General features: G+C 39.8%; 1 long non-coding RNA gene across 1 annotated transcript; it reads right to left on the reverse strand.

Annotated features, from left to right (window-relative positions):
* Nucleotides 1-877: 877 nt before the first annotated feature.
* LOC116702355 (uncharacterized) lies at nucleotides 878-23,754 on the reverse strand. The gene is made up of 3 exons (XR_004335135.1): nucleotides 23,584-23,754; nucleotides 8,138-8,145; nucleotides 878-887 (listed from the first exon to the last, which is right to left on the reverse strand). It is a non-coding gene; the product is annotated as an uncharacterized LOC116702355 (long non-coding RNA).
* Nucleotides 23,755-25,050: the final 1,296 nt, after the last annotated feature.

A 25,050-nucleotide genomic window follows, 5' to 3' on the forward strand; every position in this document is an offset into this window, starting at 1 on the left:
TGTAATGGACATTTGTGTTTTACATAAAATGTTTTGAATGTCTAAAGTTCAACCAATGTTAATTGGGATAGTGCTTATCTCCAGTATAGAATTGGATCTGAGCTGCCACTTAAAGTAATGCAATGTTTGTATTTGTTGCTGCACTGGCTAATGGCCACCCCTCCCCCCCCCACCCACATTCTGTAAATCAAAGAAATAAAATGGAATACCAATGATCATTTACATTTTACAGAGGTCATTAGCCGCTTTTCCAGCTTTACTTTTTTTTACATTTTGCCTTTTGTGTAGCCCTCTTTGTTACAGTTTTTTCTACTGGTGATTCTATCGTCATTGCCCCAATAGTAGCTTGACTTTGAAAGTCAGTTGCTAAAATAAGCCAAATGCCTGCAGCAAGTCAACAATAAACAAGACCCTCCTCCCCAAATAAACAATCCCAGAGGGTGCTTTTGCAAGCAGCTTATTACGACCCATATATACGTTTATTGTGACAGCGACCCCTAGTGGCTGGAGTAACTGTGACGGGAGCAAAGTCAGGTGATGAAGGTCATAGAGCGACAAAGTCAAATAAACACAGGACTTTAACCCAGGAGACCGCCATCGTGTCCCGTGTGTAACCAAAAGTCAACTTTGATTTAGTTTAACTTTTAACATATCTACGTATATGTAACTGAAGTTACGTAAGAAAAAATGATTTTAAGCCAAACCATGATCTTTTCTTACACCTTGCTAAGTAGTTTATTAGTCCAACCCTAGACCCCTAAACCCAACCAAACTGTAACCATTTTACAAAGTTAACCACATGTTAAAAAGAGTTGATTCCCTGCCACTGGTAGGGGTGCTAGTGTAGGAAATGCTCCTTTAGGTCATTTTAGAGTAAGAAGAAAGAACTTATGTGATCGTATGGGTGGGAGGAAACAGTTTCATCTTGCTTTATGTTACTAATTGTGTGCATACTAACTGTATACGGGTCATTTTTGGGTGTGTTTAGTGGTTGCGCTGACCAGGCACGGCGCCAGGATTCCAGTTTTGGATGGGCCAGACCAATTTTGGGTGGGCCTTAAATTAAAACGTGTTATCAAATCACTGTTTAACCTAATACAAATGACTACTATACTGTTATATTATCTGTGCTAACATAATAGAGATTTCAATAGCTTGATGCTCTTTAAATATGTTGTAAAAAAACATTGTACAAACGTTTGGTTGTATAGGACGACCCTATCGGACCGCTCTCCTTGGTTCTGCCCAGAGAGGAGAGCTTTGGAATCTCCATTACGCACCATACCTGGCTGCGCTATTACGCAAAGCTCCATAGACCTAAGACTGGAACAGTGGTCGTGCATTTAATATTTCCCCAAAACATAATTTAGTTCTGCTCGTATAACATAATATTTCACAATTCTGTTTAATTGTTTTTATGTTTTCAACACTACAGATCAACAACACTGCCCGACAGTTTCATTCAACACTCGGGCACAGAACTGGTTCATTGACGTCATCTGTCGTGTAAAACTCAAGTTATTTCCGAAAGAGACAAACTGTTACTTTAGTGTGATTCATGTTATAAACATATTTAACAAAAGGAAATAAATCACATTAACAACAGACAGCGACGATAACAAGGGGAACCCATGAGGGAAAAAGAACAACAGTAACAAGCTGATATAGAAATAGAAATGCGCCTGTAGATTTGTAACGGGTTATGAATCGATTATTTTAATATATCTCAATACAGAGTAGCCTTCACATACCTTAATCTTATCCCCTCATGGTACACAACTAAACTTGCTAAAATAGGCCTAGAAGAAGCGAACAGGGAACGACTCAGTTCCTCTTTTTCTCTCTGCTATGTTACTAACTTTCAACATGTATAGCTTTTTTAGTTTTTAGGTCGCCTCGCACACACACTGACACAAATTACAGCAGTAGTCGGCGGGGTTTGCTCTTGAAAATATCAATGATTTCATCGAAGTCGAGAGTTACTATAAGCTCTCTTTCATATGTCAACAGACACAGAGACATAAGGCGAGACGTAAGCATGGTGCTCCTGTTTGGTGTTTTAATCCGGTTGACACTGGAAAGACGCGTTCAGCATGGGTGTTTGGGAAAACGTCCTCATTGCATATGTCATTAGTCTGAAGGCTAGGAGACATCAGGACTGCTGCAGATGCCATGAGGCCATTTGTGTCACTGTGGAATCCAGTGTTTATTAAGCTGAGAGTCTATTAGCGCGTTGGAAATGTTGCGCAGATCACTGTCACTTAATAGACAAACAACTTTTTTTTAAATTAAGTTATAAACTATTTAAGATTTAGACTATTTTAGCACAAATTATGAGATAATTTGCTATTTTTTAATAATTCTTTATAATTAAAATATATTATTTTTTTTAATGAAAATTTGTGGGTGGGCCTGTTGAAAAGTGGGTGGGCCTAGGCCCGTCAGGCCCACCCATGACGCCGTGCCTGGCGCTTTTTTTTTGTATTAAGCCTAATTAACTCATCGCATCAATCTTAAGGATACCTGTTCTAATAGGAGACATTGGTTTGATCTAAAATAAAGCCAATAACTTTTCCCTTGGTGACAGCCCCCAAATGCTATGGAAAAACACCCATAATTATCACAAAGTGGCCAAAATCACTTTTATCCAACCAGTCAAACAGTAGCCCAGTCAGGCATGCATAGACACTGGGATGCAAACAGATGGTATACTCAAAATATATTACATGATGGTGCCTGTCTGTCAGTTTGAAATTTGAAGCTGCATTGTCCTCAAACTAACTCCCTTCTCCTATGTCAGTCTTAGAATAGAAGATGCAATAAATTAAGGTGTATGAACTTTTGCACAGTTCAATATACAATCTAGATTTGATGACAAGTCATTGTCAATGGCAAGAGCCTATGTTACATTCAGTTTGGTTGTCAATAACTTTTATATAACTACCACCTTGCATTAATACATCCCATTCATGCATAATGTGACCACAGTGCAGTAATCAAAATGTGTAACCATAGCAAACTGCACTAGTAGCCGGGACATTTTTGTTGATGTATTTGAAGCATTCATTGATTTCTTTTGAGCGAACAAGACAAAAGTATTTTTTCTCAAAAGACAAGAAAAAGTCCAATAGAGAGGGAATAGTTTTAAAAGTATGAAGCCAGAAGTATTTGCACCGAATGAGTGCTGTCCTCTTAATGGAACATGTTTTTTGGAGTTTTTTTACCTGCTACTTTTCTATCTGTTGCCTTGCTTCATAGCATGGTTCAAAGTAGACTACATGACGCAAAGTCGCAAAGCCTTTGCACATATGGCAATGTTTTACTGAAACCATATTTTAAAAAGAAAAGCCACATACATTTTTTTTAAAGACACTGTTGGTGTTGAAGTGGGAGACAGCTGTTTTTGGAAAGCTGTTTGGACATTTTAATAAAACTGTGAAAAATAATTGCTTGTTGTGATGCTGTTGGTGCTTGATAAGTAGTACGATATTTTCGTTTCTGTGACTGATTAAATGCATTACATTCTATTTTATTGTGACATGTATTCCAAAGTGAGTCTAGCATTTGAAAAACTGGCACATTCTCAAAACTCCTTTAAAGACTTGGATTATCTACATTCTGAATGATGAAGAGGTGGTGTTCTTTCTGTTTCATTTCATCTTGAGGAATCACTAATGTGGGTATTATTGCTTGAAGGGTGTTCATTAATTAAGTATGCCGTGAAACAGAACTGATACCTCTTTGTGAGTTTGTCAGTTTTAGGCGATGATTCAAGCATTCTAAAAACTGCAGTTTTTTCATTCAGACCAAACAACACTGAGCTAATCACTGCGTGGAGTCAAACCTGTGTTGTATTCTGAACTCCCAGGGGTGATAACAAAGCAGTCCATGACCCACAGCGCTGTGAAATGATTGGCTACAGTTGAGGTACACCTATCAATTCCATCTGTACCTGAAAAAATGTCTTTAGTCCCATATTTGTATGTAAAGATATGAGTTTCACCCCAACTTGGAAGAACAAAAAGCGTAGTTTTCTCCTGTAATATTAATGTTCTTTAAAATTAACTTCACATTCTCTCCCTTGATCCCCACAACTTGTATAGTTTACCTGAGGAACAGAGTGGATTTGACAAGTACATATCACCGACAAAATAAATAACTGAATTAAACCAAGCAGAGTTCAGAGTACAGCAGACTTCTGGACCAGTTGTATATGGTCCTGGGACAACTTGCTGAGACAAGTGAAAATGGAGTTTCAGTTTTATATCAGATGATTTAAATCCATGAATGATATCAAGCTCAGCATGTGAAACAACAGCTTTAGGTTTGGCAATGTTTCTTAATTAAAAGAAACATGCACGGATCAGTAATTTGATATGTGGATCAAAATACATGTTATGATCAAATATAAGTGTAACACCAAGATGTCGCAGTTTGGACTGTACAGCTGAAGAAATGGACCCCAAAAGCCGAACAACCTCTGAAGCTGTAGTGTCCAAAGCAGCAATAAGGACTTAGGTCTTATGTTCATTAAGCTGTGGGAAGTTTGCTAGCCATTCCTTGATGGAAGTCAAACATTTTAGCACTTCCAACACTTGTCAGTCTCGGGTCAAAAGAGACGTCATCTGCATAAAAGTAAGAAATTATATTGCCAAATTTGCTAATCATATGAAGCATATACAATGCAAATAAAATGGGACCTAACACAGAAACCTGAGGCACCCCACAAGAAAAGGCAGCAGTTTATGAAAAATAGGGACCAAGTGACACACAAAAACATCTATCTGAAAGACAAGAGGTGAACCAATCCAGGGCGCTCCCTGAGATACCAACGCAGTACTTAAGTCTTTCAAGAAAGATGTTGTGATCCACTGTACCAAAAGCTGTGCTAAGTTCCAGCAGCACAGAAAACTAGCATTCACCCATATCAGAGGACATTAATAAATTGTTGGACACTCTGAGAAGAGTGGTTTCTGTTTAGGGTTTCTAACGCAAGCCAGATTGAAATTTGTCTACAATGTTGTGTATTCAAGACAGCAGTGAGCTGTTTGGCAACAACTTTTTCAAACATTTAGGTAGTAAAAGGCATCTTGGGAATTGGCTTATAATTTGCAGAAATGGATGGATCCAGGTTGGTTTTCTTCAGTAGTGGCTGAACAGCTGCATGTTTAAAATATGAAGGGACCACCACCAGATTGCAGAGAGCTGTTGAGTACAGACAGAACACAAGTACTCACAGACCCATACCCTACAAATATGTCCAAATGTATGCACATTAGCTGCAATATCATTGTAATTGGTAAAATTCCATTTATACTTTAAAACTGTACTCTAAGAGTTGCTTGCATAGTCTCTTGTGTGTCTATTTTTGTGTGTAAAGGTAACAATTTTTCATATTTTGTCATATTTGGTGAAACTGGATGGATACTATGTGAAAAATGGTTTAGCAGTCCTTGACACTACATTAGAGACTGCATTAGAGACTGCTCGACTCTGATTAGTTGGTTTCCCTTCTGGCCTTGGGAGCACCAGGAGGAAGCAGAGGAACGGGTTTAGGGATGTAGCGGCAGTTTGTGCAAATGTGAAAATTAGTTACTTTTGAAATAGTTTAACCACTGTAGCTTAAAAAATTCTTTTTTGTATACATACGTGAACAAACCATGAGGAAAATGTCAATCTAATCAGATTGTGTGGTTGGTTGCACAGTGAGGGTAAAGGTGCTGAAGATGATTATGCCAAAACCAAAAGAGAAGTACTATGAACTGCACAGTGTGTCTCTAAGCCAATCAAAGTTGTACAATAAACCAGCAAGAGTAAAGCCTGCCCTAAAACATCCAGTGGGGGACCTCAGCTCAGGAAAACAAGCCGGCTAGACTTCTTGTAAAGCTCAGCTGCAGACAGAGCGGGAGCATTGTTTCCTGTGATTGCTGATTGTCTGTGTACTCCGGGGGATTGCAGATATTGCAGGTTTTTATACATCAGCTCAGTGTTGCCTCTGTTGTTATTTTGCAGGCCTGATGGATGGTTGTTTGCAGTGGTCATTTTTTTGCCTAAAAGCAGAATCTGTGTGTAAAAGTGTGTGTGTGTGTGTGAGATTGTGTGGGTGTGCCTCTTGTGTGCGAGTGCGTAAAAAGCTGAACGACAGTCCTTGTGATTGATGCTACATGTAAAACTAAATCTGGCCTCGCCTGAACACTGTAATACATTACACTTGATGACAACAACAACGTGTCCTGAGATGACAGCAGGACGCGCCCCAATACCAATAAATCCATATTTCCCCCTGTACTCTGCTCATTTACTCTCTTTTCTTCTCGCCGAGGCATCATTGCCAAGTCACACAAGAGCAGGTTTTATCCTGCTTTACAGAAGAAAAAAGCAATTTCTGAGAGAGAGAAAGAGAAGGGAAAATGAGAGAGAAAATCTTTCTATAGGGAGAAAGAGAGGCTCGGAATGAAAGAGACAGAGCTGACGATATATCACTAACCAGGGCTCACTGAAACCAGGGGTTGTTCGATTTTTCACTTCAACTGTCAGTATTGTTTACAAAAAAGAAATATGTCCACGCAGAAAAGGATACAATAAACAACAGCTTCACGTAGTTTTGTTCCTTTTAAATGGGGGTCAACAGAAGGGCAGACACAAATACAGTGCTGATGTTACTTTTTGGCAACCGCAACACAACACAGCTACCCTTACAAGAGATAATGCTGTTCCACTGTCAACTGGCAAGCTTTTGTGTGGCCAAATGGAGAATGGATGCAGGTATCTGAGTCCAGCTGAGTTTATTGTATGTCAGCTCAGGCCGTGAGGTCTTCGGCACGCCTATACGTGACCAAACACACAAGTTTGTTCTCACATTGATGGCTTATGGCTTTCTCCAATCTGATTGTGTCAGTATGCAGAAGAAATACTGTTTTACCTGCACTCGCTGTGTGCTCAGCATTCCCTATGTGCTTTTCTCTTTCATCCAGAGGCTCATTTTAACTGACAGCCCACTGAGTGTCATTTTATGGCGAGCTTTATTCTGTCAAACTTCTTTCTGGGTTGCTCTTTTGTGCGCCAGAACTGTCTAAATTATATGGTGAGCATTGTACCTCCAGCCTACCCTTAATCATATTCACACAGCGCTTTATCTTTGGTTAGGTGAGGCCCTGAGCAGAATACATTACAAGTACTGAGCTGATGTTTTCACTATACACTGAGAACAAATCAAACTCTTTGGACTTAGTTCAAACTTCTGGGGCCTCATTTATAAAACCTGTTACGCAAGAAAAAGTTACGTTAAGCTGAGTGAAATTTGCAGTTGCAACATTCTTTGCAGAAGTCAGGATTTAAGAAGAATTTCAATGCGTAAAAATGTGCTCAGTTTTCTGCAACCTTTTGACCGTGTGTGTGATGGTGCGTAACGCTCCCAAGGCTTTGTAGACTTTGTTTTACAGTGGTAACATACAATATCACATGGATAAAGTACTCAGAGCCTGCATCCAGAACACCTGCACCACTTAATTACCCTGAGGAAGCCAATATGACTCCAATTCACCACCGGTTCATTGGACTTTATTAACCTTCCTGTTGTCTATGGGTCAAATTTGACCCCTTTCCAAAAAGTTTCTATATCAGAAATTTGGGTTTCTTTCAAACAAATTTTCAAAAAAGGTAACGTGGATGATTCCCAACAACGCTCCTCACAAGTCAAATAAATAATCTACACTACTTCCAGTGAATTTGTGTTGTTTTTTTTCAATTTTATAGCATTTGGAGAAAAAAATCAATTAGTAATGGTACTTAAAAAAAAAAGAGAGAAAAATTTCAAGTAAAGTGACAAAAATGTGAACAAATCTCAAATAAAGTGACAAAAATGTGAAAGGATGTCAAAAAAGGGTCAAAAAAAAAAAAAAAAAAGACAAATGTAAAAAGAAAATTGGGGAAAACCCACGAAAATTTCAAAAGGCTCAGAAAAAGTCGACAAACGTTGAATAAGTGACAAAATCATTGGAGGAAAGCCACAAAAGGGTCGAAAAAGACCACCATAACCTTGATAAAAAAAAAAAAGTTTTGATTTTGACTCAGAAAAACAAAAATGTCCAGGTCAGCGGGAAGACAACACAAAGGTTAACCTATTGAGACAATAAACAAATAGCCCTACAGTTCCCGATGGCCTGTGTATTGCAACCAATCAACAGCATGGGAGATTTGGTATTAATTGAAGATTTAACAAGAGCACCTCAATCTCAAAATCTCACTGTTTTTTCCCCCATTTTTCTGTTTCATCAAGTGCTCCTTTACAAGGCTGGAAAATTCATTGATTGATTGATATGGACATTATCAGGGGAATTATGGGACGGCCTTGGGAGGAGCGTGTCCGTATGTATAACAAGAAGAGTCTGTACAGGTGTGCGCCACATGGTGTTATAAATCAGACGGGTTTTTGCGTATGAACATTTTTGGCACATGACATTTTTCACAATAGAATCTACCCACATTTTTATAAATGAGTCCCCCGGTTGTGAACCTTTTTAAGGGACAGTTTATACAAAATAAGCTTTTTTGAGATTTGGACTGAGTCTCGTGTCGAGCAGAGCCAAGGTTTTAACGACTTTACTGTCGTACAAGACTGCTGATATACTGGTGAATGGCTGTCTGTGAACATACTAAAAAAGGTTACCTACACCAGCACACATCAAAGCTTTCACATCTACATGCACTAAGACATGCAGGTAAATGCAAAGGTAAACATGAAAGCCCTCAGACTTACACCTCCAAATTACATCTAAAATATGCACACATGTACATGTCAGAGGCAAGATTTCTTTGCATACAGAAACACACAAACACAGGCAGTGATCTGTTGTTGTTGTTTTTCTGCCTTGCCTTTCATGTTCAAAGCTCGGTGTGCGATTCCTGCATCTACGCTTTGGATAGAGGGAGAACAGCATAATCTGTGTGACGGGGTAGAGGTGCGGAAAGAAAGAAAGAGGTGGCAGAACGAATGAAAGGCAAGGCAGAATGTAGAACTGAGTAACCTTGGCGATCTCACATCCTCATAACGCGATTAGGACTAACCTGGCATCTAAATATGGAAGAGGGAAATGTTCCTGTGGGCTACGGTTACCAAAGGCCTCCATATTTAACATGATAATATTTCATAATATTTTGTTGATTGCTTATTCCCTGTAGGCGAATGCAAGCCTGGTGATTCTGCAGCTGCTTAGGTCTTTATATCCATCTCTGAAAGCCAAACTGAGGCCACATATACATGAAAAAAAAAAAAAAACTCAGCAACTAAAGACCTTTATCCACGACTGACAACGTGAGAGAAAAATGTCCCGGCAGTAAAATGTTGGCAGCGCATGGATGTGAACAGTCAGGTTCACCCCCGATTGGAGCCATCAACACAACCATCAGCAGAGATGATGGGTCAGTAGAGTTTGTGTGACCATAATAAACAGAGTCAGCGTGAAGTGGAGATGATGCCCGGCAGATATTCTTGTCCCCACAAACACACACACACGCGCGCACGCAAAAACACACTCACACAGACGCTCACTGCACCTCTGGTGCAAGGCCAAACTCAGCTGCGATGGGGTAAAGTGACAGAAGCAGCAGTTGGCAGAATATCAGCGTGTGTGTGTGTGTGTGTGTGTGTGTGTGTGTGTGTATGTGTGTGTGTGTGTGTGTGTGTGTGTGTGGTGTGTGTGTGTGGTCACATACTACATGTGTCTGTGTTGACAGTGACAGCTGGGCTTTAAACAGGAGCAGGCTGTTGGATAAATCAATCCGGCAGTGGGGTAGCCACCACCTCCCATGTTACTCAGCAGAAAGGACCCCCTATTCATGTGCTCAGTGTGTGTGTGTGGGGGGGTGTGTGTTTAAGGATCCTCATGCAGACCCCGGCATAGTCCACTTCATAGTGATCAGAACATAGACACTGACTATGTTTACATGCACATAATATTCAGTTTTTTGCCTTTGTTTCGTGAAAGACAATATTCCGACTAAGCGGTTTTACATGGCTAATGAAAGTGTGTATTCCGCTAATATTCCCGTTCACATGTGGCCGTGCAAAAATTTTTTCGAAGTTTTCCACAGCTGGCGGACATGTTGGACCGTGGGAACACAGCGTCCCTCTTTCATTCCTTCAATCAGCTTCTTGAAAAGGTCGGCGTAGCGATGTGTGCTCATATCCCAAAACCTGTTGATGTCCCAGTCTTCGAGAATGTTTAAAAGGAGCTGTGTTTCTCTTTCTAATCAGGTCTGCAGCCTGGCAAACTGTTGGCTGGTTGGTTTGTGTACAGAAACCATAGCAACGCACAGATCTTACCATAAGCTGTAAACAGACAAGAGGCCGTGAACTGGGTGTAAAAACCCAGATTGAGACCCACATTCTGAATGTGCTGTGTATATGTCCAAAGAATGCCTCTAAAACCTGAATAATACTGGAATACCCCATGTCTTAATCTGAAAATACTACATTCAGAAAAAAGGCCTTAACCGGACGAACCAACCAGAATATGCTGTGTACATGACCTATATCAATGCCTTAAATGTTTTTCCTTCATGATATTACAATTTGTAGGAGAAGTTATCAGGAGCCGGAATTGAATATAAATTACAAAATAAGAAGACTTGTTTCACAATGTTATAATCTCGGTTGACTAACTGAGCATCAGACGGTCCTCCAAGTCATCCATTAATTACCTGATACTGCCCCCCCACCCTCCCCCCAGATCCGTTAGAAGAACAGGAAGTAGATCTGTCCATGGAACTGTAGTCCAATCAGAATTGTAGAGATACGTGAGCAACATATCATAGTTAATGGTGCGGAAAACAGAACCTACAGAGTGTCCGGCAGAGCTTTCTTCTTTTACATTTCTAAAATCATTATTTTGTGATACAGTGTTATGTTTATGCATAAGCATGACACTGTATCACAAAAGGGTGTATGAATTGTAATTATGAGCCTTATAGTGACGCCTATATTGTAGTGGAAAGAGAAGTACTTCCACTCTTGGTTAAGGGTAACCAGAGTACAAACTCCCATGATCCTGCGGGGCCCGTGGTGGATGGATGAGATGGTAAAGACATTTGGTTCTTCCTGTATAGAGTGCCTACCGTTATTGGTCAACAAAGTTTAGGTTTCCATAAAATGGTTATTGGCTCCAATAACGTGTGTGTGGGGCATCGGCTTATACACTGTCCCACACTAGGAGCCTAAAATCTGCTGTTATCTGCTTTTATATATGTAACTGCTCTTTCATGTATAATTTATTTTACTGCAATATAACTTTAATTTTTGTATTTTATTTCAACTGTTTTTAACTGCTCTTTAACGTTTAATTTCTTGTACTGCACTGTATCTTATTTTGATCTTTTTATTTAAAGCACTTTGAATTGCCCTCTTGGTGAAATGTGCTATACAAATGTCCAGCTGGCCTTGCCTATGAATATGATGCTATTGATGTATGCTATTCATTGATATGTAATATGAGTGTTTTTTATTTTTATTTTGCTCCAATAATTCTACTCCAGTTGCATCCTTCAAACTGTTGTGATGACATTTAACAAGGACAAAAAGATTTGTTGAGATTGATGTCCACATTGAATCAATAAATTAAACCTCACTTTTAAGTTATAATCTATTGTTGCAAATCCAGGATTTATTTACATTTGAGGTAATAGTATGTAAATTACATCTCTCCAACATTAAAGGATGACTTTGTACTGCAGAGTGTAGTCTTACCATCGCACTACCTCTATGGAAATCAAAGCAGCCTGCCATCCTCTCGCCAAGCCTGTGCAGCCTTTTTACAAAAGCACGGTTCTTAGCCAGCCACCTGTTGCTATGGTTACAAACACTGACTATCAGGAGTATAGTGTGTAATAAATGTCCTCTCGACCAGCATATATATATATATATTTATATATATATTTTTTTTTTTTAGGCCAGCGACACATCTCTGCTTGAGGAGATTACGAAAAGCAGATTTAAGGTGTAGGTGGCTGTCAGGTGGGCAGCTTAGCCCACCTGAGTAAGTACAACATGCTTTATATGACATTAAAGAGACACTTGAATTGAATGACTCAGTAACTCGCTTTGTTATTCTATCATGTCCATCTACTGAAAATCCATGTCTCTTTTTATCATCCCCAGTCTCTCATGCCTTCCGACCTTCAGCTTGTGACAGAGGAAATGCTTGTGACGCCATTACTAAGGTTTTTGATGTCACAAGCTCTTCCTCTACTCCCCTAGACTGACCCTGGCTGCATCTCACTTCCCTTGCTGGCCCTCCTTCGTGAAGGCCGTCCTAAAGGTCTTATATCTGATTTGATTGTAGCATGAAATTTGACAAACAGATAAGCAATGTTGTCAAAACAAGCTTTTTCCAACTTCGTCTCCTGGCTAAAGTAAAGCCTTTTCTTAACAGGCACGATTTGGAAAGGGCTATTCATGCCTTTATTAGTTCACGTCTCGATTATTGCAACGCTCTTTATGGTGGCCTAAATCAAAAATCCATCGCACGTCTGCAGCTTGTGCAAAATGCCGCTGCTCGCTTTCTCACAAATACTTCTCGGAGTGCACGCATTACTCCCGTTCTTTTTACTCTACACTGGCTTCCGGTGCGTTTTAGAATTGATTTTAAAATTTCATTGTTTGTTTTTAAAGCCCTAAATAGCCTTGCCCCAAAGTATTTGTCCGAGCTTTTAACTTTGGGTGGGCAAAATCGGTTGTTGCGGTCTTCCGATCTACGGACTCTAGAAGTCCCGAGGTTGAGGTACAAGCAGTGGGGCGATCGGGCTTTCGCTGTTGCTGGCCCAAAACTCTGGAACAAGCTCCCACCAGACATTCGCACTATAACGGATGTTGTTCATTTTAAATCAAAACTTAAAACTTATTTATTTAGAATGGCTTTTAATACACAGTAGTGGTGTAACAACTCTTCTTCTGATGATTATAGGTTACTTCATCTGTCTTACTGTTTTTTATGCTTTGTCTGTTTGTTTGTTTTGTTTGTTTTTCTTTTACGTGAATGTTGTGTTTGTTTTCTTGATGATGTAAAGCACTTTGGACACCTGCTGGTGCTGTAAAGTGCTATATAAATAAATGTTGATTGATTGATATCTAATATTCTGAGGATTGAGGGTCGAGGAAGGATCTTCGAGGAGCTAAGAGCGAGGATACACAAGACTATGAGAGAGGACACACGAGAGCAGCCTTCCTGGAAGTCGTGCACCTGAAAGACGTCGCTAACCCCGCCCATACAGCTGACATATTAACATGAAGTTTCGGAGGAAAGGACGTCCCGTCCCTCTCAAAACACACGGCCGCGTTTCCTCTCTCCTCGCGTGATTTCATCTCGTATCTCCCATGCTTCCTCAGTGGGATGGACAAAGATGCGAGGAAGGGAGGCAAGAGAAGGAGCCGGGGACGCAATTTAAGGGAAATGAAATGCAGGGCCTGTGTCCGGAATTATTCACTCGTTCAGTATTCCCTACTCACTATCGGGGACTTCTATCTAAAGGACTATACACAAGGATGTAGTGGAGGCTAAACGCTGTTTACCTCTGGAAATTCGGAAATGGCGTTTACCCACCTCCAAAGGGTGTTTATCCACCTCTTAATTGAGGAAATTGTATATTCACCTCTAGTGTTCAGATATTAGTCACAAGCATTCTAAATTAAACTTATGTCGTTTTGGTTTCACATTGTTCATTATTAGTTGCGTAGGTTGTGAAACCTAAGATGAAGTATATCCATATTGCGCTGCATTGTAGTATTGAGAATGAGGAGATGTAGTCAAGACACAGCACCCCGCCCTCAGAGATCATGGCATCCTCCCGCTTCTTCCATTTTGTGAGGATACCCGCCAGCGTTCATTGTTTGTGTTAGTAGCTGTCATGAGAATGAGGACATACATCATGGTAGCTTGCTATCAGTGTTGACCAATCGCTTGCATAGCAGACTGAATCAAAGATTCGTCTGTCACTAGCCTACGCTACATCGCGTCTCATGTATGAATGGATTTTAAAAATGGATATCCGCCAGTTTTCTAAGCACCGTCAAGACGGCGTTCTCCTCCTGATGCCAGCAAACGGCCTCGGTTACAATCCCAAAGTGAGCGAGCTCAGAAAACGGTACTCAAATTCATGTTTTTGAGGTTAATTCATTGTAGATGATGTAGGTTCATGGTAGATTTATGCCACTGACTTAACAAGCCACGGCGTTGATTAGGTTAACTCTTTCAGACACAAAGTTAAACAAGCCACCTCTACCTTTTCCCATTAGCCCGTGTTACAAGTAAAATTCAGGATATATTGTCACATTCATAACTGGATGTAATTCCATGCATTCTCTGGCATTTGAGCCACTGAACGTTTATGACAACAAGCTCCTTTTGCTAGTCAGCTAATTAACCAACTGTGTTTTTGCTGTAGCCTGAAATAGTTTAATTTATCATCATTAGCTCACCCATAACACATAATCTAGAGTGCAATGTCTTCACAACTAATTGTGGATGATGCTACATGGCTTTAAATCACAGACATAATAAAGTCATTAGAGAAATAACTGGGCTATTTTTCACTGACTGGCTACCATTTGAAATGATCGACGGGGAGCCCCCCCCTCCCCCTTGCCCTTCTCGAAATGGTACTGCCACAGAGACAGTATTAAGTCAATTAATGTAAAGGTGTAGATAGGTTATGGCATTCAGACTGGATACCTAAACATTGCATGCATACTAAATCATTTATTTCAATGGTTTATCTGAAAGGGTTAGCTTATAGGCCTTGTAATGTGTCCGGCTACTTGATTTGGTGTGCTAAACTGCCTTTTCTCCATTTTAACTTAAGCTACATTGTGCAAGAATTTCTCAAATCTAGCGGTGATATTGTGCATGACAACTGAAATTTCACTTTCTTACCATTTCATTGCTAATATCAGCTATCAGGTTCCCAAACAAATGCAAGCTGATGTTAGTAAAGTATCAGTGCTATTGTTATTCTGTATATTTTGTACTGTATCTTAATAGTGTAAGGAAATGTTTACAGCATAGGAGAGAAGCAATGGAGGTTTGTGTGTTTAATATCTTTCTCTGAACAGCATGAACAATGTCAATGACACCGAAATTAGCTCTTAGTATCTCCATGTCTGCCAGGGAAATCATGACACAGTCTATAATTACGTTTACGTTACAAGGTAGACAATCCATTTTCCTCATTGACGTGAGGAAAAATATCCAGGACGTTCGATTTTAATGCACAACCATGTTATAGTAGCAACTATAAAACTTCTAATTTACACAAATAGGCAGATTTACCTTTTTAGAGAAGAAATCAGGCAACTTTGGCGTCCCTTTTAAAATCCTTGTTCCTTATGAGCTTCTTTCTTGGAAAAGCCACTCCAATATTATACTTTGGTCTTGTCGTGTTGTCCTTTTAATTTTCTTTTTAAACTCCGTTACATGTCCTCGAGAATGGGCCAACAGGCTTTCAAATCTGTCGGCAGTAAAATAATATTCTCAAGGCCACTGAGTGAACAGCACTCGGCGGAGCAGTATGTCCTGTATGTCCCTTACCGGCAAACGGATTTCAAGATGGCGCGTGATTCTGGAGCGTCTACCCCAGTTCATGCAAGCGTAAATGTCAAATTGCAAGCCAATATGAATACTTGAAATTGATGGCGGTGGTCACTATTCATAAAAAAGGACAGGTTTGTGAAGAGCAATACAGATTTTGAGAATGAACAACTGTTAACGTTACACAATGTAACTTTAATGTTACAGACAGAGGCGAGATAGATGATGCAGAGAGCACAGAGAGAGGAGATTTACAGAGGAGGGATATGGAGATGAGGAGCAAGGAGGAAAAGAGGTAAGAAAGACAGAGACTGAAGAAACAGAGACGGGACATTTTGAGAGAGAAGGAGAGGACGAAGGAATTGAGAATGGAGAGACACAGAGATGTCATCAGGATAGGACGTGGTCCACGTAACTGGTAAACGCGTTGTGGTCCACCTGATCACAGAATTTATAGTTTACCCACCTCTTTTTTTACCGCTACACCCCTGACTATATAGAGGTCATCAGCTGCAGAAGGAAAAAGAAATACCATCCCACACTACACATCGTCATTTTCTCTGCACCAATAGTTATGTTGCAAATATTAAACCTACACTATTGTTGCTATGGCAGCATTACCTTATTCTTCCAAAACAACAATCCAGCAAGAGCCAGCTATTTGACATCCCCTTACCTACAAATCGATTAATTTCCCGAGCTTTATGAATGAATTCACGTTGATTGTTGTTTGCTAGGTGAGAGAAATTTGCAATGCATTGTGGTATGGCGCCCACTTATTAAAACATATGCGTTAACCATGCATGGGGACGGAGCACGTCTCTCTCTCTGTCCATACCCCTCACTCTTTCTTACAGTTGGGCCAACATTTTCCCTTTCCAAGCTGTGTGATGTTCACGCGTATCTTTAAGTGTGTCTCTCCCTCTGTTTTGACACCTGCATGCTGTCAAGGACAGGCAAAAAATGACACAGGAGGTGGCAGCCAGGGCTTAGGAACAAACCGGGCTTTGATGGCGTGTCATGCAGACCTCAAAACGTCCGGCGGACCTTGTACATCAAAGCCCTCAGAGTTGAAAAAGTGGCAGTAGAGATATTTTAGATTTCTGGAAACATGGGGAAAAAAATTGGTTGTGTACTTTCCCGCCTTTACTCTCTGCCAGCGGTTTACTGCGTTGCCTGGTGCAATGGGCAAGCCTTGAATATAACTGAATCATGAATACAGGTTCTCTCTCATTCATTACCACATGTGTCTTGGCCCTGATTCATTCTTTTCCCAGCTTCCCACTCATCTCCCTTTCAACCTTATCAGATCTATCTATCTAGCTCTTCTTAGTAGTTATCATGAATAACCATTCACATCAGAATTAGACAGCTGTTGGTTTGATGGTCTGGTGATGTTGTTTTACAACTTCGTTGTTTCTTTTGCATTTTTGGGAACACACATTGCATTTACATTTGCAATACATTTTCTATGTTGAGAGGTTTGATACCACATCAATGCTTTATCGTGATGTAACCAAGTACGGGGCTTTGTACTGAAACAGTCAGCTTGGCTCTTTACAATGTTCAAAAATATGCCTACCCATGAATCTAATGCTCACAAGGAGTTACATGCTTTAACTATTGTTGGAGGAACCGGCTGGCAGCAGTGACTTCGTGGAGGTCTTGTCAAGAAATAGTTCCATAATCAATGCCTCTAAAACCACAGATTGTCATTTTTAGATTTGTTTTTGGTGTATTGATTAAACTGAACTAAAATGTACTTTTAAAGCCCACACGTGAACATTTAAGGCAGATGTTTAAGGCTATCTGTACAGTATGTAGGCTATATGTCACTGCTTCACAAATGTATGCTATGCTAAGCTAATCACCTACTGGCTCTAACATCAACAATTGTTTTTACCATACTCTAGGCAAGAAAGCCAATCCGCATATTTTAGAACGGTTGAAAAAAGGTTCAGATTAGAAGCAGTAACGTCAGTCACAACAGCAATCGCAATCATTTAGAATCCAATTTATTGTTGAAGGATTATTTTTCCACTGCTACAACAATGTACAGAAGCAGCTTTTTTTCATTGAATCTTCCCAATCGTGAAGCAGTCGACTGGGAATTACCCGGATGACCAGTCCACTACTGGAAGAATAGTTGTCTTTGCGTAGTCCTGGTTTTTAAAAGTACATGATCTATTTGAAGTTTGAGAAAATAGTCAATGAGGGCTTCAATAATTCAAACTACATGTTACTGCTAGTGAGCACATATCTCTTTAAAAAAAAAAAAAAAAAACACTTCAGAATGTTGTACCGTTAAAATGTTTAATGGCGAGTGTTTGGGTCTGACTTTCTTTCGTGCAATCCCTTGCAATACTTCAAGGAGTTGTTTATGTTTAGCGTTTCATGGCATGATTGAGTGATGGTGCGTCTTTGAACAGGTGGATCTGTACGACTTTGAGAGCCTGGGGCCATTTTCTTTTCCTCCCAGTCTGTCCTTGAAGTGATATAACTATTCACATTGCTCAGCTGAAGTAAACTGAGTGGGTTTTTTTGTATTGTGTAAAACATAAAATACTAATATTACATCTACTTACATGGATAAACTGAAGTAAATTGAAGCAAAACATGTGGTTTCTATGCCACACAAATACAGGCATGCACTTCAAGAGGGTTTAAAATTTGATGTAATAGCTGGTGAATATTGCACTGTGGCACACACACACACACGCACACATTTAGAGTCAAAGAGAATTGTTGTCATCAAAATGATACGTACACAAAAACACTGCATCTCAGGAGAAATGTTTATTTTCAGAGACTGTCTCTTTCGCTTCCTCTCGCTCTCCTTCAAAGATCCTTGCCTCACCCGAGCTGCGTGAGTCGCTGCCTAGCCACCGTGGAGAGTTTGGAAGTTAAAAGACGGTGTTTATTGTTTCTAAAGGAATATGAGAATACACAGACATTTTCTGCCACTGCTGTCTTTTTGAAGTGCAATCTTTGTGCAGGGTTTTGGTTTACATTGGAGAATAGTCAAATAGAATGCTTTTACGCTTCAAATGTGCTATGCTCTGCTCTCATCGTAATTGCACCGTGCAGGACCCCTTTATCGTTTTCAAAGATGCTATTAGTGGAACTAAATTGGACATGATGCTTTATAACGACAATAAACTGGATTTGCACAGGTACGCCAATAACATCAATTGTTTTACTGATCATAATAATACTGCAATAGTGTGTTCTGAAATCAGATTCTTAATCAACCTCGTGGCGTTCCCACTGGGAGGCGGGGGCTGTCACACAGGGTGGGCATCATGTTGTAGTGTAGAGTTTCTATTCCAAAATGAGGTATTCACCTTCTGAACAAAGAAAGCTTATACAGAGTGTGGAAAAACATCTAATTATCAATGTTATATTTTTTAAATATCTAGTAATATTAGTTATCATAGCTCCTACTTGATATAATAGTATATTATATATAATTGCCAACTGAGTCCTTGGATTCTTAAAGATACTAATTCCTGAATTTCATTCAGATAATAAAAAGATTTCTGAGATAGTCTTTGCATACAATTTTTGTTTAACTATATTTGCAGACCTGGTGTCCTTAATATGATTATTGCTGCACTTCAGAGTTGTGGCCCTGGTGTTGTACATGCTGCATTATGGCTTAAATTAATCATTACGTTGTGAAGTACAACTGTGCTTTTCACTGACGAATTAAACCGACTGCCTTGAAAGAAGAACAATAGAACAATCTCCCATTCAAAAACCAATGAGAATGGGCCGGCAGCGGAGAGGCAGAAAACACATTTCCTGACTGTCATGATAGGACAGATGTCGACATTGTCACCATGTAGAAATAAACCAACTCGCTAGAAACCAGCGATATCACCTTTAAGAGCTGAAATTGTATACATCGCACATAGTCACGTCAGGGATGGTTGAGGCTTGATGCCCTAGAGGGCTGGGTGAAGGCATGACCAGCCTTACTCTGTCTCAGATGTGCTGGTCTGGATCAACGGAAGTAGGCTACATTTCCAGTAGAAAGCCTTAGACTTAGACTTTAGACTTAGACTTCTCTTTATTGATCCTGTTGGGATGACTCCCGCAAGGAAATAGAAAGTTCCAGCAGCAGTTTTAGCAAGAAAAAGAAATAAAAAATAGATAAAAAAGACAGCATAAAGACAACAAAATTACAATAACAACAATAAGAACATTCGTCAAATAAACAAGAAAAGACCATAAATTATTATTAAAGTGCGCCTGATGTCAGGTTTTGGCTCTCACCTTGCACTCGCTATGTGTTGAATTTCTAAAAAATCCTTTTTCCTTGAGGAACCACAAACAAAAATGTCAAGTTTTGAAGAAAATTTGGATCGTGCAACAAGGCAGGCCTGCTTGGTTCTTTTGGGGAAGGATTGAAATGATTCATAAATAATGTATTCATGGAATTTACTATGTAACTTGAACGTTTTGGGACCAATTGGTGGGGACGGGCTATGGACAAAATACACACAGGGATACACCATTAAGAGCATATTACATTTAACCATGTTTCCAGCTAATCTAAATAGCCAACACTTTATCACTCCCAAAGCGATGCTTGGTCAGGAGCCTTTGTTGTTTGTTATTGACATAAAAACTCTCCTTTAGCGTCTAGCCCTTTGGAATCATGTTCAGACATGCTTAGTCAGAACAAGACCAGTGTGGTCTAGGGAAAGATTGTTGGTGGGGTTCCAACATGTAAGTTTCAGAGATACGTGGGACAAGAATGGGACACAAACCCCGGTCTCCTGGCTGAAAGTCCTGTTTTTGTTTGACCCATCCACCACTCCAACCTACCTCCTTTACGCAGATTTTCGGATTACCCGCTAACTTGATACTAGGTCATCTTACAGTGTCGCGGTCGAGTGGTTGCTAGGCCCGCTGCATTCAATGCAGACGATAAAGCATGATTTTTACATCGGTATCTGACGCTAAGAACCACTGACCAAGCCTCAATGTTTTTTGAGTTGGGAGTGAGAACGGGTTGACTTCACATAACATATGTGGGTCTGTCTTTTGCAGGGTGCCAATTTTCCACCAAAACAAAGTCCTTCCATCGCTGCGTCCGGAGCTTAGCACCGCCTATGACGATTGTAATTGGTCTAATGAAATTAAAACGACCTATAGTGTTTTTTCCTTACTCCGCAGCGCTGTGGAGATAGGTCTGGCAATTTGAGACTACTGATGAGCTTACCCTGACATTCTTACCCTCATGCCTTCGCCTGTTCCTCCGGATCATCCTGTCTACCTTTGTGCCTCAGACTTGAAATAAAAATCCAAGAAAGCCACGCAGAGAGTGACATGTCCAAGTATTACTGGGCAAACAAAATCCCTCACTCACTGTGTCTTTAGGTAGCCATAGAAGCCTTTATATAGAACGAGTTGTGGGGAAAAAATGTGAGAGATAAATTACAGATAACCTTCCTGAGGTGGAGGTACTGCTAAACCAACCGCTGTCACACATAATAACAACTGTGAAGAAGGTGAAGGAAAATAGATCTATATGAAAGTGATTAAAAAAAAAAAGGATTGCAGCACACACAAGAGACATCAGTGCCAAAGGAGGGGGGGGGGGGGGGGGGCTGAGTTCCACTGCAGTGTCAACTAAAGATGACAGAGTAGCAGCAGTCACTGCTGAGACATACATGAGAGGCATCTGTCAACCACAGAGGAGGCTGGACCACCACAAGGAAGGGAGCAATTACTTACAACATTTAACTTACATAATTCAATTATAAACAATAGCACTGGAACATTAACAGTTCATCATTAATACCAAATGACTGAATGTTATTAACAGATCCAGCAGATTAGGTTGTACCGGCTCAGAGATCTGCGGTGCGTATCAAGGCAAATTTTATTTTGTGTAGCAGCTTTCAACAACAAGGCAATTGAAAGTGCTTAACAAGAGACATAAAGGCAAAGCTCTGAATCAGCCGCAGCTGCCTGATTGTTTTATTAAAAAGACCGAATTATAATAGTCGAGCCTACTGAAGATATAGACATGGAGAAGTGGAGACATGGAGACATTAGTCCTTCAGTTCTTTATTTATTCTCAAGGTAATGGTACGCTGATTTTATAATTGTTTTAATGTGGATGTTAAAATGTAGATCTGAGTCCATGACTACACCAAGATCTCTTGACTGGTTTGTGGCCAATATCAGCGATTGAAAGTAAGTACTGACTTGGAATAAGTTCAATCAGGATAAAGAAGTGAATGAAATAAAGAAAAATGTATATTTTAACAAATGGTAAGTGATTTTTTTTTTATTGGCTGTGGGGAAGGAAAATGGAAGGTATGATGTGGGCCTGTACTAGTGAGTTCTTTTTAAGCGTGTCTTAAAGCTGCAGTGGGTATGAAGCAAAACAACATTTGAAGTAGTCTGAGACAATCCTTCTTTTTTTTTTAATTGACTTTTATTTCTTGTCTTAAAGGAGAATTCCGGCGCAAAATGAACCTAGGGGTTAATAACACATGGGCGCAGAGTCGACTGTTCTCTGGAACATGTCATGCTAATAGAATGTGACCATGTTTAGCTCTAACAACTAATTATCATATAACACTAGTCATCATGAGTGTAACCAGTAACATAGCCCAAGCATGGCCTTTGTCGTTTGGCTGGTCATGACATGGTCATGTTTTCCCAAGACGGCGCCTGCCTGTATCCGAATGGTACTGTCTTTCTAAAATATCTTTTTAATAAACTGTCGATAGATAGATAGATAGATAGATAGATAGATAGATAGATAGATAGATAGATAGATAGATACTTCATTGATCCCCAAGGGGAAATTCAAATTCTGTACACACAAAGTTCTCAACTCTTTGGTGAACATGTAAGGACCCTCATCATGCTACCGAGGAAGTGGGGTGCTATTTTGAGCCTTCTTATTGTGTATAGAAATGGCGATTTCTTATTACTTTCACGTACCCCGACGACTGATGTTATAAGGTAATTTGCAGTTTGCGCTAAAAACTGTTCATATTCTATTAGCATGAAATCCTATCCCAGAGAACTGTTGACTCTGTGCCCATGTAGTGTTAACCCCTAGGTTCATTTTAGGCCGGAATTCTCCTTTAAGACAAGAATCAAAAGTCAATTAAAAAAGACATGCATTAGATTTTAAAGAATTTAAAAAATACAATAAATAACACGAAAAAGCTAAAATACAATAAAACATGAAATAGTCTCCAACAAATTAAAGTGCAGCTACAGTGCAGTGTAAGATATGAATAAATTGCTCCAACGATGCTGCTTTTCCATGTTTACTTTTGACCCTGAGGACCAGGGTCAACGACACCTGTTGTATACCAGGGTCAATTGTCCCGGGCCCTGGGTCTAGGGAGGGCCTAAAAGGGCCTTTGGACATTACCCTTATAAGACACTTATGTTATGGCTCCCTATCATACAGTGCTTAATAAACAGTAGTATTTTAAATTCCATTTTGTTTGACATGGAGGAAGCCAGTGTAATCAGATCTACGAACTAGAGTGACGTGAGCCATTATCCTGGTCTCAGTGAGGACTCTGACAGCAAAGCTCTGAATCAGCCACAGCTGGCTTTTTTTTTTTAGAAAGAATTACAATAGTCGAGCCTACTGAAGATATAGACATGGAGAAGTGGAGACATTAGTCCTTCAGTTCTTGATTTATTCTCAAGGTAATGATACGTTGATTTTATAATTGTTTCAATGTGGATGTTAAAATGTAGATATGTATCCATGACTACACCTAGATCTCTTGACTGGTTTGTGGCCAATATCAGCGATTGAAAGTAAGTGCTGACTTGGAATAATTTCAATCAGGATAAAGAAGGGAAGGAAGTAAAGAAAAATGCATAATATAACAAATGGTAGGTGATTTTCTTTTTTGGCCCAGGGGGGAGGAAAATGGAAGGTTTGATGTGGGTCTGTATTAGTGAGTTGTCTAGATTGTTCTTTTTTTTAAGTGTGTATTAAAGCAACAACAACATTTGAAGTCGAGTGAGACCTCTTCCTGCAGCTCTCCTTCTCTTTCACACAGGCATATGCATGAACAGAACAGCCAATATGAACGCTCTCTCTCAGCCAAAATGACCTGTGATTGACCAAAGTCTCCCGTCACAGGCTAGGTTTTCTAAAGGCTGAAAACAGAGCCGAGACGAGATATAGAAGTTTTTGTCAACGGTAAAAAAAAACTGCCTAGCCCAGCTTTCTTAAGTGCAGTTTTCAACTGTTGATAATTTGCATTGGCATTGGCTGATACCATGCAGTTCAAAATGTGTTTGAAAAGCCTGTAGGCACAACATGGAGGCAGCAAAGAAGACGCATGCATTATTATTATTGTTTCAGCAATTGTGTTCTAGAAGATGCTTTAAGTTTGAAATTATAAAATGTGAAGTATCAATGAATCTGGGCATGTGTTGGACAGCGGGGCATTACTTCATGGTGCAAGCTGCTGGTGCTCAGTTGTGTGCAAGAGAAATAGAATAATAGAATAGTCAGAGGCATTTTTTGGAATCATGGAGGAACTGCAGGGGTCACTGTACATGATAAAGAATTTAAAAAAGCCAAGAAGAAGAACTTTCCTTTCCATAACCTTGTGAAAAACTTTTTCTCAACGCTGAACTTCCCCATGTCAAAGCATACATTAGGTTGTGAAAGTCTCCAAGCTCAATATGTGACAGTCAGTCTTTACATTATTGGACTTGTGTGTCTCTAATGTGGGAGTCAGTGTTTAGTGTTTTGAAATAAGTGGAACCACTCAGCTAAACTCCCGAGACCCATGAAAACAGAGGTTCATAAAAAGTTATTTTTTGTAGCTTTCTGACACAATTCTTATTGTTATTGGCGTTGCAAAAGCACAGGCTGTCAGCTAAATCTGCAGGCCGGAATTACTGATAGAATGGCTGGCCAAAACTACAGATATAAGACCCAATATACCCAGCCACTTGGGTGCAATGTAAACCAAACACTGACATATTATCACTTTTTTAAGTTAATATGGCAAACCTGTTAGCAAACAGTTGCCCTTCTACACATCTAGCAGATACTGAGCAACATTTACATTGGAATGGTGTTTGTGTCCACCCAGCATATGTACTGTTATTCAATTTGTCTCCTTTTAGATCTGTTTTATTCTCCACCAACGTCAAAGGGAAATACGTGACTCTTTAGCTCCAATATCCTATGCTATGTATGCTTTTCTATGTTCACTAGCTAGTGGCAAACTTTGTCTGTCTCCCATTTGGTGGTTGGCAGATATCGTCGGTTTTGCTCTTTTGGTGCAAGTCTGACGCGACACTACAGACACCTGACCACTGAAGTCTGTTCTAATTCATGTTTTGTCTGTTTAAGGTCTGTTGGTTGAGCTGCTTAATATTGTTTTCTATGTCTCAGGTCACACCGAAATGCTAAACTATTATTATTATTAATGTCTTAGAATTTCAATGCACT

This window comes from Etheostoma spectabile, chromosome 2, assembly GCF_008692095.1.
Source record: "Etheostoma spectabile isolate EspeVRDwgs_2016 chromosome 2, UIUC_Espe_1.0, whole genome shotgun sequence".
NCBI classification, from domain to species: domain Eukaryota; kingdom Metazoa; phylum Chordata; class Actinopteri; order Perciformes; family Percidae; genus Etheostoma; species Etheostoma spectabile.